This window comes from Palaemon carinicauda, chromosome 19, assembly GCF_036898095.1.
Source record: "Palaemon carinicauda isolate YSFRI2023 chromosome 19, ASM3689809v2, whole genome shotgun sequence".
NCBI lineage: Eukaryota > Metazoa > Arthropoda > Malacostraca > Decapoda > Palaemonidae > Palaemon > Palaemon carinicauda.
The window spans coordinates 97602736-97619527 of record NC_090743.1 but is presented as its reverse complement, the minus strand read 5'-3'; the positions used below and the strand labels follow the sequence as shown (position 1 = coordinate 97619527).

General features: G+C 32.9%; 1 pseudogene; it reads left to right on the top strand.

The window, feature by feature from the left end:
- The window catches only part of LOC137659155 (uncharacterized), an 88046-nt pseudogene that overhangs the window by 35977 nt on the left and 35277 nt on the right, over positions 1 to 16792 (top strand).

Below are 16792 nucleotides of genomic sequence, written 5' to 3'. Positions count from 1 at the left end.
TCATTTGATATCCATGGCTTTCTCCTTGTAACTGCTTCACCATCAGCTGACTGATATATGTTCTTAATATCACATCATTCTTCATTAATTGTGTGTTCTTCGTCTCTTAAGTCTCTAGGGCTGGAACTCGATTCCTATATTCAATTGCAAATGTTTCTCTGTGCTCTTCATCTAAAAGCTTAGTTGTATCAAACCTAGGTATTTTATCTATCTTCCTGTAGGGTTGATTCAGTTTTAATTTCAGTTTGGCAATGAGGAGCCGGTGATCACTACCATTATCTGCACCTCTATAGCTTCTGACATTTTTCAGCGTCCTCCTTCTCTCCTTATTAATGGCAATGTGATCTATCTGATTTTTTAATTGCCACATGGCAAACTCCATGTATACTTGTGGATGTTCTTATGTTGAAAAAGAGTACCTCCAATGACAAGATGGTTTGCTAAACTCATGAAATGTGTTCCATTTTCATTTGGAACTTTGTTAAGACCCTTCACATCCATTACATTCTCTATACCATGATTATTTCTTCTAACTTTAGCATTGAAGTCGCGAATCACAATTTTCATATCTCTCTAAGGGATCTTATGTTACCCTCTGCAGTTCCTCATAGTATTCATCTTTCCTTTCTTCAGGGGAATCATTAGTTGGGGCATAGTAAACTCCAATACTCACATTGCACTGCTTTTTTTTAACTTTGTTAGTAACAATGTACTATTTACAGCTCTCCGCTCTGTTAATGCCTTATCTGCTCTTGGTGTCATCAACATTTCAACCCCTTCTCTTCCAACTCTATCTGATCTTCCTGAGTAAATATATATACATACATACATACATACATATATATATATATATATATATATATATATATATATATATATATATATATATATATATATATATTATGGCTTGGTCTAATGTTTCCTTTCCAATCCCCTTACAATGTGTTTCATTTAGGGCTAAGATATCTAAACCATATTTATAAATTCACTCTGCACTTGCTGTTACTTCCCAACCTGATTCGTGGTTCTTGCATTCCAATTACCTATTTTATATTTTTAGTTTTTATAAACCGGGAGATTCTTAGTCCCCCTCCCCCCCCCCCCCCCCCCCGTACGCCTGGGACTGGGTGCCACTCTTTCATCTTCTCTTTCCATGCCTGACTAAATCCATAGAGGATTCATTGGCTAGATACATGAAAGGATAGCCAGTTTGCTGTGATGCGCAGTGCCTATCTAACTAAGGCAAGTGACCCCTGCCAGTCCATACTAATTCTATAATGATCAACCGCCAGGCATCTGGAGTAAAAGCCAAAGAAACAGTTTGTCCATCACCTTAAACTCTATTCATCACCCTACTGCCAGTGACTTCATCGAGAATTAGGTGGGTTTTCCCTTCACACCCAAAGCCTTCATAACTCCAAGTTGCTCATCCGCTTATATGAGTATAACTTTTGGCAAACATGGATTGCTAAGATATACCGCCTAGCACAGTAATATATATATATATATATATATATATATATATATATATATATATATATATATATATATATATATATATATATATATATATATATATATTCATCCTTCAAGGCAAAAATTCTTCTATGTTACCTGCAAGATTTTATTTATTAAAAAACCGATTTTTTTTTTTGTGTACAATTCATGACACATGACGCAAAATATATTCTCCAGTTCAAAATTCACTTAATTTTATTATATCTCAATTGATTTCTTTTAGCTCTTTTAGTAGTTGAGCAAGATCTTATTCCTCAGACAGAGTTCTGGCGTTGTATGTTACAAGGTTCAGTATCCCAAAGGTGGCCTGTTCTACTCCAGAGATTTTAGTGACCCCTGCAGTGGAATGTAAATTTATCTGTCAGCTACAGTGGGCAGTTATTCCAGAGCCACTGGGGACTGGTAGCCGAGACAAGGTTTAATTATTGATGCCCGGGGTTCTGCCAGACTTTGCTCTGTTCGTTGACAGTAAGCTCTCCTCCTATGGGTATCCCTGACTATTTCAGCTTTGCTGATCATGGCAATAGACAAACCCTTTCACAGTGTAAGATTTCATTCGAGTATATCAGGTCGGGAAACAAAATTACACTGCCAGTGAATGACTAATTGGGACTTCATACCATCCATATATATATATATATATATATATATATATATATATATATATATATATATATATATATATATATATATATATTATATGTATGGTCCAAGCTTTAGGTTGTTAATTGATATACGTACTTAAAGCAGATAGAAAGTGTCTCACCAGGACAAGAGAGAGGAATTAAAAGGACAAGCAAGGGGTGAGAGCTTTTGGTAAAGTTAATGCGATTATGAAATGTAAAATTCCTCTTACTCTAAAAAGAAAAGTTGTAACTTTTGCATCAGAAACTCGGTCTTACTAAACCCTTAGATCATACGCTGGTTACAACTCAAAGAGCTATGAAAAGAATAATGATGGGAATAATACGTAGGAGAAAGGAAAAAAGGAACATGGATACGAGAGCAAGGCATAGTAGAGGGTATTCTAACAACATGTAAGAAAAAGAAATGGACATGGTCAGGCATATCAAGAGAATGACAAATAATAGATTGGCATTAGGAATAGCAGAATAGGCCCCTAGACATTGCAAAAGATGCATCGGAAGGGAGAGAAGATGATGGACTGATAAACTAGGAAAATTTGTGGGCGTGGAGAGGTATAGAAAGACAGTAAACAGAGGCCTTTGTTCTTCAGTGGACAAACAACGGACTATGATGATATATATATATATATATATATATATATATATATATATATATATATATATATATATATATATATATATATATATATATACATATATATATACATATATAAATATATATATATATATATATATATATATATATATATATATATATATATATATATGTATTTATATATATATATATATATATATATATATATATATATATATATATATATATATATATACATACATATATATATCACACTCACTCACTAAATCCCGTCCGGAATTCTCCGGGTTGGGTCCTGCATCTGATATCGCCATTCTCTCCACAGACTCCTATCCAATGCCATCTGTGCCAGCTGCTGAAATGTCTCGCCTCTATTTGCTTTCTTGAAGGTTTTCACCCATGTATCTCTTGGTCGTCCTCTCGGTCTATTTCCGGCCACTTGACCATGCAGCACTATCTTTGGCCATCTGTCCTGTTCCATCCTCTGTACATGCCCAAACCATCTCCTCTGAATATCTTCCACTCTAATCAGAATTGTGTCCTCAACACCAGCCATTTCTCTCACTCTCTCGTTCGTAATTCTGTCCTCCCATCTTACACCACAGATTCTTCTCAGACATTTCATTTCAAAGGCTAATAACTTTTTCTCTTCTCTCTTCTTCAGTATCCAGCATTCAGCACCGTATATCACCGTGGGGATTACTATTGCTCTTAATAGCCTGATTTTCAACTTAATGGATATATTTCTATCTTTCCAGATTCTTCTTAGCCTTCCAAGTGCTTTCTGGCCACTTGAGATTCGGTCTTGAATTGCTCTTTCCATCTTTCCATCTGCTGTGAAAAACACTCCCAAATATTTAAACTCATTGACTTGTTCCACTTCTCCCTCTGATAGCTGTATTTCTAAGGCCTCTCTCTGGCGTCCAATTTTCATACTTTTGGTTTTCTCTCTATTTATCATTAATTCATACCTACTGCACTGCTCCTCCACCATTCTCAACACTCTCTGAAGTTCCTCCTTAGTTTCTGCTAAAAGCACTATGTCATTTGCATACCTCATGTTAGATATTTTTGTCCCTCCTATATCTATGCCACCCTCATAATCTCCAAGTGCCATTCTCATAACCCATTCCAAGTATAGGTTGAAGAGGTGTGGTGATAGTGGGCAACCCTGTATAACCCCGCCTGTGGTTATGAACTCTTCTGTCAAACACTTTCCTTTTCTTACTCTAGCCGATGTCCTTTCATACAATCTCCTGATGGTTTCCAGTATTTTTGGTTCTAATCTCCATTCCTTCAAAATCCTAATCATTCCTTCCCTCCATATGGAGTCAAATGCTTGCCTGAAATCAATAAATACACAATACAGATCTTTTTCCTTCTCCCAGAATTTTCCTATGATTTGTGAGAAGGTGAATACATGATCGATTGTTCCTCTACCCGCCCTAAATCCTACTTGACCCTCATCAATTATTTCCTCTTCTTGCCTTGCTATTCTACTTTGTATGATTTTTGCTAAAATTTTATATGCATGTGGTAATAGACTGATAGGCCTATAATTTTTGCATAAGGTGGTGTCCCCTTTCTTGTGTGTTGGAATTATAATGTTTTCAATCCAATCATTTGGAGCTGCTTGTCCATCTACTATATCCCTGCATAAATCACACAACCATCTTTCTACCATCTCACCGCCAGCTTCAAGCAATTCCTTTGGTAGTCCATCTATTCCTGGTGCTTTCCCACTTGACATAGCTCTTAAAGCTTTTCCCACTTCTTCTATCAGGAGATCTGGCGTTTCCTGTATGTTCCATAGCTCTCCTCTTAGTTCTGGATAATCTTCTCCAGTTACCCGTCTTCCACTTCCTTTTAATTGTTCCTCGTAGTGCGTTTTCCAGATCTTCTCAACATTAGCCGTTGGAACTAATTGGCAAGGTGTAAAATTTTACTTCTTAAAGTTGAGGAAAATTCCCAACTTTTGTTTCAAATGCAACATGAATATTTTCACCTCCATACACCATTTAAGCAGAATCCAAAATCCTCTCGGGTGCTCCCACTTCCCTATGAAATATATATATATATATATATATATATATATATATATATATATATATATATATATATATATATATATATATATATATATATATATATATATATATATATATATATATATATATATATATATATATATATATATATATATATAGATTTCATCATCACAATCATCAGCCGTTACTAGTCCACCGCAGAACAAAGGCCTCAGACATGTCTTTCCAGTTGCATCTGTTATGGTCTTTCTATGCCTGTTTACACCCGCAAACTTTCGTAGTTTGTCAATCCATTGTTTTCTCTTCCTTCCCCTGCTTCTTTGACAATCTTTAGGTACCCATTCTGTTATTCTTAATGTCCATCTATTATCTCATTATATGACCTGCCCATGTAAATTTCTTTTTCTTACATGTTAGAATAACCTCTACTTTAATTTGCTATCATATCCATATTTCCCTTTTTCCGTCTCTTAGTGTTATTCCCATAATTTTTTTCCATAGCTCTTGAGTTGTAACTATCTTATGTTCTAGGGTTTAGTAAGGTTAACCATTTTTTCTGATGCATAAGTTAAAACTGGTAGGAGCATCTGATTAAATACTTTTCTTTTTAGAAAAAAATGACATTTTACTTTTCATAACCTCATTTTCTTTACCAAATGCTCTCCATCCTATGCTTGTTCTTTTTATTAATTTCAGTCTCTTATCATTGGGAAACACTTTATATAATTTGTTATCTCTGCTTTTCCATAGAACATTATCCATATTTTACTCATATTCATTGTCAGTCCTACATTTCTGCTCTCTCTATTAAAATATTCTATCTTTTTTTTTTGTAATCCATTTCATGATTCACTAATCACAACTGTCAGCTGCAAATCTTAAGTTATTTTGATATTCTCCATTTAGTATTGATTCATACATTTTTCCTGTCTAAATTCTTAAGAATTTCCTCTAGGTATGCTGTAAATAAGTTCTTAATCGGGATTTTCTCACTAGCTTTATATACTTTTAGGATTGCTGTACTTCTTGTATACATATCTTCAAGTGTTCTAGCATAAAATCTATCTATTCCGTGTCTTTGAAGGGCTCTCAGTACTACTTAAATTTTGACATAATGAAAAGTTTCCCATAGTCTATAAATACCATGCTTTGTTGTTAATTACATGGATATGGTCAGTTGTTAAATAAACATTTTTAAAGCCTTCCTGCTCTCATGATTTATTTATGTCTAGCTGTATTTCTATTTGGCCTATGCTCTATGTAAATATTTTAGATGTTTCTGTACAGTGAGTAAACTTATGGGCGGGTATTTTTTAAATCTTTTGTCTCCCTTTTTGTGAATTAGTATAATGACAAGGTTTATTCCAAGTATTATGTATATAGCATTCTTGCAGACATGTTAAGTAAATTTTGGCCAGTTTTACTACTGAAATTTTCTCCATTTATTATTAAATCAATTGTTAGGCCAGCTTCCCCTGCTGCTTTGCCTCTTTTCATAAATTATATAGCTTTTTTTCCTATTGTTACGTTTGGTACTACCTTAGGTGTTTCATTATTTCTATTACAAACGTTATTCAATGTATCACTATTCTATAGCATTGTATAGGTATCCTCTGCAATTTTTATCACGCCATCTCTATTGTTGATAATACTTCCATTTTCATCCTTTAAAACAAACAACTGTTGGTGCTCTGATCCAAGTCCACTTTTCATCAACTTGATCCTTCTTTTCTTTAGTGTTTCCTCAGTTTTGGTCTTATTTGTGTAGGAATAGCTTGGGTTTTTAGTTTCTTTATTGTTTCATATAGTTCTGCTAATTCTGTTTAATCTCTCTTGGATTTTACCCTCATTTCCAATCTTTTCTTTATTAAGTTTTTGGTCTATCCTGATAGTTTTCCTTGATCGTGTTTAGGAACTTTTCCTCCTATCTCTTGCGCTGATTCCTATACAAATTTAGAAAAGTTACTGTTGATTCTTCTTTACTTGCTTCCATTTCATCATATATCTGGGAGTATCTATTTTGTATTGCAAAACTAAACTCATCAGATTTTTCTCTTATTACAGAAGTGTTTATTTTCTTTCTTAACTTATTTTTTCTCTCTCTTTCCTCATATCTAAACTCTTTCATCTCACCTTTCTACGATCGCTTGACTTTAACTTGTTTAACCCTGTTACATCTTTAACTAAATTAATGATTTCACTGAAAATAAAATCTATTTAACTCTTTGTTTCTCCATTTTAGGCTTCCCCATCTCCATTTCTATGATCCTTTTTATAAAAGGTGTTCATTATTTTAAGTTTGCTTCTTTTAGAAAATCGTACAAGCATGTCTCCTCTGTCATTTCTTGTGCATACTCCAAATTTACCTACTGCTTATTCTCCTCTCTTCTTTTGACCTCTTTCAACATTGAAATCCCCCACCAAAAATGTAAATTGATTCCAACGTTTTTTCATAGTTATCTCCAGATTTTCATAAAAAGGCTCTATTTTTTCCTCTGTATGGGATTGGTGCTGACGTTTGAATGATCTTCAGTTTATACTTCTTTCTTAGTTTGATAATTAATCCTGCAATTCTATCACTAGGAGTAAAAAGTATTTTCTCTGTTACCAGCAAGATTTTCATTAATAAGAAACCCCACTTCATTTTCTTTGTTCCCTTCATGTCCTCTGAAGCAAAACTCTATATAAGATTCCCCATTTTTTTCTAATTTCACTCACTCTTATTATAATCCGAATTATTTATTGAAGCTTTTCTAATTACACAGAAAGATCCACTTCCATATGTACATATGTATGTACAAATGTCACAGTTAAAGTCTGTAATTCAGTTAATGCATGAAATAACTAGCGATTTGATGAAATAACGGGGTGTTTTAGTTAAAGTATACATAAGACATTTTTGTTAACATATTGAATAGATGTTTAATGAAATAACTAGCGATTACATGAAATAACGAACGCTAATCAGGTAAACTATATAAAAAGACTTTATTATACCATTAATCGATATGTTATTGAATTTTCGTCAATAATATAAAATAAAATAGACCTCATTTATTACAGCAAGGATGTTCGTAACAGGGGGGACAACTTTTTTTTGGCCCCTTTGTGTGTAGTAGCAGCAAAGAAAACCTTGTCTATGCCCAAGTGCTTGTTGTCAGACTGTAACGCACGTGTTGCCACAAAACTAGTAAAAACATCAACTAAATTATAAAGGGCGCAAGGCAATGTACTTTATTGAATGGTTCTGAAAAAAAAAGTTAATTTGTAATTACCTTCAGGTTGTGACTGCAGGTCTATCAAGTCTAAATGGCATCGGCTGTTATAATGCTTAAATACCATTTGTTCAACAGTTATTACTTTCTTATTACCAAATTTTTGTGACCTGTTTCACAACAAAGTAAAAGCAAAGAAAATTTTTGTTGTGTTCCATTTTTTTGTAATGTTTGATTACCTCGTGAAGCATATGATCCCACCTCTATGGCCAATACTACAATGCGTTCTATATAGAATATCATTTATTCATCGTCTGTCATATAATATCTAATGGCATCCTCAGTGCTGCACTTAGGAGAAATCAATTTATCATTTCCTTGTACATGAAACACATTGTAAGGTTTTAATAACTAGTAATATGAAGGCAACTTTTTCCGAATGTTTTGACACTTTTTGACACTTTACTTGACTAACAACAGCTTTATATTAATATTTAGACATTAAAGCGATGTTGGTAGCGACCGGTAACTCCTTCATTTTTGCTGAGAACTTTGCACTAATATCTTTCATTTTCAAATTGAAATAAGTCGAAATAGTACAGCCATAATAATAACTCCACTGAATAATTGTACTAAAGAAGACAAACAGTGGCATGGAAACTAAATAAGACATCAGGATGACTGAAATTCGGAATAGAGTTATGACCTCCGCTTGTTGCCAGAGATCAGGGAGATAAGGATACCATTATTAAGAACATATATATATATATATATATATATATATATATATATATATATATATATATATATATATATATATATATATATATTTATATATATATATGTATATATATATATATATATATATATATATATATATATATATATATATATATATATATATATTTATATATATATATATATATATATATATATATACATACATACATACACACACACACATTCCCTGATCAACGTATGGGATTTCATGAAATAGCTAGTTAAATTTTATAATTTTATTATATACACTTTAAATGACAATTTTGGCCATTTCGTAAAATCGCTAGGTATTTCATTCATTACCTTATTATAGACTTTAACGGTAATATATATATATATATATATATATATATATATATATATATATATATATATATATACATATATATATATGTATATATATTTATATTTATTTATATATTTATATTTATATATACATACCCATATATACATATATATATATATATATATATATATATATATATATATATATATATATATATATATATATATATGTGTGTGTGTGTGTGTGTATATGTGTATATATATATATATATATATATATATATATATATATATATATATATATATATATACATATACATATATATATATATATATATATATATATATATATATATATATATATATATATATATATATATATATATATAAATGCATGGCGTTTGTACATTCCATACCCGATATTCAAGTTGTTATCAAACCATTCTTTTATGAAACTGGATGCTTAGGATGTTTCTTTCCAATGAGTTATGTTAGTGAACCTGTTTCTTTGCACATGACCAATTAATAGTGTGATTTTTTACCACTAACATGGACAGACATTGCATTATTATCTTAGCGTATCTGACATTTTTCTTATGTAGTTCAATTCTTTTTTCTATGTCTTTGACCAATATACATTTTAATCGCAATGCTGCATTTCTGTAGAAATGTTTTAACACATTTGGGAATTTCTAAAAAAAATAATTACTATATGGCAGTACTAGTAGGTTTCGTGTATTATAGTTTCCCCCTGTTATCATTACAAAAGATGGTCCCTTTTGCTGTTCATATTGCATCATCGAATACAATTCCAGGGTACTTCAATGTCTTACTTATTGCCCTTATCAGCTTAATTTCTTCCTCAATATATTATGCAGTGTATACTAGCGTTTAAACAGGTGTAACGATAGATTCAAGTTTAGTGTATACAGAAAGCCTATTAATATCTTTGCAAATGTTCATTACTACTCAATTCACGAGTTTGCAGCCCTGATATATATATATATATATATATATATATATATATATATATATATATATATATATATATATATATATATATATATATATATATATATATATATATATATAGGGAAGGATTCGAATCTCTGCCCAGCCAGAAGCTATTACCATAAATGAATTCCAGTGGATATATATTCCCAAGGTAGAATTCAGTATCAAATGCCATTGTGGTTGATATTTTCAAACACACACACACACACACACACACACATATATATATATATATATATATATATATATATATATATATATATATATATATATATATATATATATATATATATTGCATAGACAATGTGGCGTTCAAAAATCGCCCTCCAGATAGTTTTTTGAATAACAGGAAAAATGCATTCACGTTTCTCCATTTTTTATTTGGTGTTGACACGTGTTTCGAACCACTTCGTGACCCCTCTTCTGGACTACATTGAGTTATGGAATTACACTTTATTATAAAGACCATGATGGTGAAAATTTGTGATACAAATATTTGGAAACTTAAGATTCTTTGAAATGTATATATGAAAATTAAGTATAAATTTTTATTTTTAAGTTCATAAATTCATTTTGACAAGGCTTCACAGAATTTCATGACGCTTACGAATCCATTTTGTTTTTCAGCTAAATTGATGTCATTTATTCAGGAACGTCATCTCTTGGTTAAAACAGACTAATTCGTGAAGCTTACACGCTCCTTCAGAAATTATGTTTGTATCTGCATTGATTTCGGAAACGACTCCACAATTCTGACCATCCTATACATTCAGATCTTCCTGAATAGTACCATCCTGTTCCTAATACTAGGTATGCTGATAATTCTAATAGTCATATATTTTCCATCATTAGGCTCATTACTATAAAGTATTCTAGAAGTTTAATTTCTATTCCTATTCTCATACACTAGATATACTCAGCAAACAATTAAACTTGTGATTTAAAAGCGTTTAGTTTCTTTTTCCATTTCAAATTTACAACTGATTTTTATAGAGTTGCCTCGACAATAACATACTAAATTCTCACATTTATTTCCACAATTAGTATTATTGGCTTTTCTCAAAGTTCTGCACGCTTCATTTTTTGCTTTTAATTTTCTATTAATCTCCTCTCTCTTCTCATCCTTCATCTACTACCTTGACAGGTAGTAGGTTGGCCAGCGCACCAGCCACCCGTTGAGATACTACCGCTAGAGAGTTATTGGGTCCTTTGACTGGCCAGGTGGTACTACATTGGATCCTTCTCTCTGTTTACGGTTCATTTTCCCTTTGCCTAAACATTCACCGAATAGTCTGGACTATTTTTATTACATATTCCCCTCTATCCTCACACACATGACAACACTGAGATTACCAAACAATTCTTCTCTCAAGGGGTTTACTACTGCACTGTAATTGTTCAGTGGCTACTTTCCTCTAATTATTAGTTGGAAAAGCAAGATGCTATAAGTCCAGGGGCCCCAACAGGGAAAATTGCCCAGTGAGGAAAGGAAACAAGGAAAAATAAAATATTTTAAGAACTGTAACATTTAAATAAATATTTCCTATATAAACTATGAAAACTTTAACAAAACAAGAGGAAGAGAAATGAGGTAGAATAGTGTGCCCAGGTGTACCCTCAAGCAAAAGAACTCTAACCCAAGACAGTGGAAGACCATGGTACAGAGGCTATGGCACTACCCAAGACTGGAGAACTATGGTTTGATTTTGGAGTGTCCTTCTCCTAGAAGAGCTGCTTACTATAGCTAAAGAGTCCCTTCTACCCTTACCAATAGAAAAGTAGCCACTGAAAAATCACAGTGCTGTATTTAACCCCTTGAGTGAAGAAGAATTGTTCGGTAATCTCAAGTGTTGTCAGGTGTATGAGGACAGAGGAGAATCTGTAAAGAATAGACCAGACTATTCAGTGTCTGCGTAGGCAAAGGAAAAGTGAACCGTAACTAGAGAGAAGGATCCAATGTAGTACTTTCTGGTCAAAGAACCCAATAACTTTCTAACGGTAGTATCTCAACGGGTGGCTGGTGCCCTGGCCAACCTACTACCTGTTAAGGATAGAAGAGAGACTTTAGTTGTGGTAAGTAGCTCTTCTAGGAGAAGGACACTCCAAAATCAAACCACATTTCGCTAGTCTTGGGTAGTGCCATAGTCTCGCGCTATGGCCTTCCACTGTCTTCGGTTATGATTCTCTTGCTTGAGGGTACACTCGGGCACACTGTTCTGTCTTGTTTCTCTTTTTGTTGTTTTGTTAAAGATTTTATAGTTTAAATATGAAATATTTATTCCAATGTTGTTACTGTTCTTAAAATATTTAGTTTTTATTGTTAATTACGTTTCTTATTTCCTTGTTTCCTATCCTCACTGGGCTATTTTCCCTGTTGGAGCCCCTGGGCTTATAGTATCCTGCTTTTCCAACTAGGGTTGTAGCTTAGCAAGTAATAGTAATAATAATGATAATAATAATAATAATAATAATAATAATAATAATCTATTATATTTAGTATCAAATATTGATATAAACTGGTAACTTGCGTGTTACGCTAACCTAATTACCATTCCTTCACTTTGTTTATTGTCTTACACTTATTGTACCTTCACAATATCACATTTACATCAAAATGTTAAATTTTACCAAAATTGCACTCTCTGACATAGTATTGCTGCGATGTAGACATAGTATTATTGGTGTGCAGCAGATGTAAAAAATATTGCTGGATTTGGGAAGCCTCTGTGGAATTTATGCAAAACCTTCATACGAAACTCTCAATTATTTTTCGTTTTTCATCACTATTCCCAAACAGTTCTGATAATATCACCCATCCACAATCCATCAACGATTCATTATCCTTTGCTATATCTTTGCATCTGGATGAACTGTCATTTTTTTATGACTTTTTCTTCCTACCCACAGTTATACATACGTTAAGCGGTCAGTTACCGGATGTGCCCTCTCAAATGCCTTCTATCAAAGGCATCCTCTTCCAAGAAACCTCTTCTCCCCATATCATTCTTCACTTTATCTCACCATCTAATTCTCGATCTTTCCTCCTAAACAGTTACCCCCAAGCCTCGTCACTCCCTCCCCACCATCCATCCTCAACATGTGTCCCCACCATCTAAGTCGTGACACTCTTATCACACTGTACTACCCTTGTCATTCTTCTAATTTCATCCTTTTCCAATATTTAAATCAACAATTTTCCTATAATCCACCTTAGCATTCTCATCTCTCTTCTCTCTTTGCTTCCACTTTTTGTCTTAAAGACGTTTCCTATACATACATTAACACTGGTCTTATTACTGTGCTATAGATTTTGACTTTCAGCTTGATTGGCCTTTTCTTACCACAAACCACTCATGCTACCTCCCTCAACATTTCCAGGTTGCTTTTATCCTATTCTCAACTTCAGCCTCACATCCTCCCTTCTCACTTATAGTAGAACCCAAGGATCTATAGTGTTCTATCTATTTTATAATCGATCCTCTACTTTCATCTGGGCTATCCTGTACCTACCTTCATTACTGCTAACCATATTTTCAATGTTATCTACATTTACCTTCAAGCCACCACCTCTCCAGTCTCTTGCCACTCTACAACCCTTCTCTGTAAGTCTTCCTTATTTGCAGAAATAATCACCAAATTATCTGCATATAGCAACTCCCAAAACTGTTCATTTCTGATCCCTTCACTTAACACATCCAAGACCAGCACTAATAAAAATGGGGTAATGCTGGCCCCTGGTGTAATACAGCTCTAACTTCAAAGCTTTTTGTTTCCCCAAAAGCTGTTATTACTTTTGTTCTTGTTCTTTTGTACATCATTTCTTCCATTCTAACCAACTTCTCTGGGACTTTCCTCTTCCGCAAACAAGAAAATATCACTTCCCTTGGTATTCTATCTTAATCCTTCTACAGATCTTCAAAAGTACAAAAGTCCACCTGGTTTCCCTCTAGTCCCTTTTCATGTAGCTGCCTTACTATAAAGTTAGCATCCAGAGTCCCTCTCCCCATCATGAATCCATACAGTAATGCTGTTTACCACTCTTTGCAATCTCTCACATTCTTTCACCTAGTGCCCTCTCAATAACTTTCACACTATGCTCTATTAGTTTAATCTCGCTTTAGTCACCACATTCCATGATATCATCTTTCTGCTTAGATATAGATAAGATTAGACTCTCCTCCCAGTCTTTAGGCATTATTTTCTCTTCCCATATTGCGCTTATTAAATCCAGTATCCATTCTTCCCTCTCTGTAGATAGTATTGTAACCATTTCAATTCGAAACTGATTGACCTGGTTCTTTACCATTCATCATTTTACATCATGCCAGTTTCACTCTTGTATAACGTATATCCATCACTTCCCCCTCCATCCATTTTGCTTCTCACAGCTCCTCTTTCTTATGTTCAACATTAGACAGACGTTTAAAATATTCTCTCCATCTCCTCTTAATGTCCTCATCGGAATGCAATATATTTCCCTCTGTATACCTGATGACTGCCATTTTCCCAAAATTGCGTCTCTGCTTTTTCTTCAAGTTGGAAATTCATCATCTTCCAAATTCACACAATACTTATCTCTTATGTGGTAGTCTTCCTTCATAAAATGTTTGAAATGCTTTCAATAACTAATTGTGTATACCATAAAATATCTCCGACTATGCCAAAACTGTCCAAACCTTATTACTGCAGCATCTAAAGGGCAATTCAGCAATTCTTGGTTTCCTTTGAAATAGTAAGCGTTTATTTTTCATAAGTAGGTCATGTCCCTATTAGTCACATCATATGCACTATGAAGATTACATCACCCTTTCAAGTCTTCTATCATTCAACTCTCATTTCCTCCCTCACTTAGCAAGTTTTAGAAACATTAACTCCGTTGACACTGGGATACAATAATTTCATATAGCTTCTCTATATATTTACCTTTATGCGAGGATCCAGTGAATTTCTTTTATATTTTTACTATTTCAGTCGCATATAAGTATATATCTTGCTTACCCTACGATTTTATTTCCACTTTGAGTACATCTACATTTGTGTTTTAGTCTTATTTGAATGTCATCATTAATTTTACTATACATTTTGACCATCAAAAGTTTCATCGCACCCCATAGCCTTAATTATATCAACAGACAGGATTTTGTATCATCTCTCCAACTTTTTTCAATCCTTTACTCTTTTAAAAGAATACGTCGATTGATGATATGTATATGTATATGAGTATATATATATATATATATATATATATATATATATATATATATATATATATATATATATATATATATATATATATATATATATATATATATATATATATATATATATATATATATATATATATGTATATATAATCATTATATGTATATACGTACAAACACACAAGTATATATATATATATATATATATATATATATATATATATATATATATATATATATATATATATATATATATATATATATATATACAGTATACATATATATATGGAGCAAAAGCCACAATGAATACAATACAAAAATGAAGGTATCAAGCACATTCGTAGGTAGATTATTATTATTATTATTATTATTATTATTATTATTATTATTAGCTAAGCTACAACCCTAATTGGAAAAGTAGGTTGCTATAAGCTCAAGGGCTGCAACTGGGAAAAATAGCCCAGTGAGGAAAGTAAATGTGGAAATAAATAAACTTTATGAGAAGTGAGGAATAATTAATAATAGATATTTTAAGATCAGTAACATCATTAAAACAAATCTTTCATAAATATACTATAAAGAGAGACTATTTCAGCCTGTTCAACATAACATTTCTGTAAGTGTGAACTTTTGAATTCTACTGATTCAATTACCTGATTAGGAAGATCCTTCCACAACTTGGTTACGCCTGGAATAAAACTTCTAGAATACTGTGTAGTATTGAGTCTCACGATGGAGAAGGCAGGACTATTAGAATTAACTGCATGTACATTATTACGAACAGGATGGTACTGTCCGGGAAGATCTGAATGTAAATGATGGTCAGAATTATGAAAAATCTAATGCAACATACATGACAAACTAATTGAGAGAGAGAGAGAGAGAGAGAGAGAGAGAGAGAGAGAGAGAGAGAGAGAGAGAGAGAGAGAGAGAGAGAGAGTTGAACGGATTTAGGATGTCTCAAAGACCTTTTAGTCTGTCGGGGCGACTCCATTTGAACTTGGGTAAAGCGATTTAATTTAAACATTTGGAGTTGTTAAGATCTTGTATAACTAATTCTTGAACTCGTATACCGTGTCACTGTTTACTATATCCGCTAGAAATCTGTTCCATGTAATTACTATTTCATTTAAAGAAATTACAACCTTAAGCGGTGATTTATATTTTCAATTCCAGTTTATATCAGAGAGAGAGAGAGAGAGAGAGAGAGAGAGAGAGAGAGAGAGAGAGAGAGAGAGAGAGAGAGATTCATTTTTATTCATATCCCCATAGAGCCGCCTGTGTTGGACGATAAAGATGAAGTGATGTGGGTGATGGAAGGGAGGAAAGCCGTCCTTACCTGTTCTGCCCATGGGACTCCAACCCCTTCGTACAAGTGGTTCAGGGAAGGACTACAACAGAATCCGGCTCAATTCTTCCACATACGGTAAGTTTTTTTTTTTGCGTTTTCCAGGTTTTCTTTTTATTACTTTTTCACATCGTTACTTTT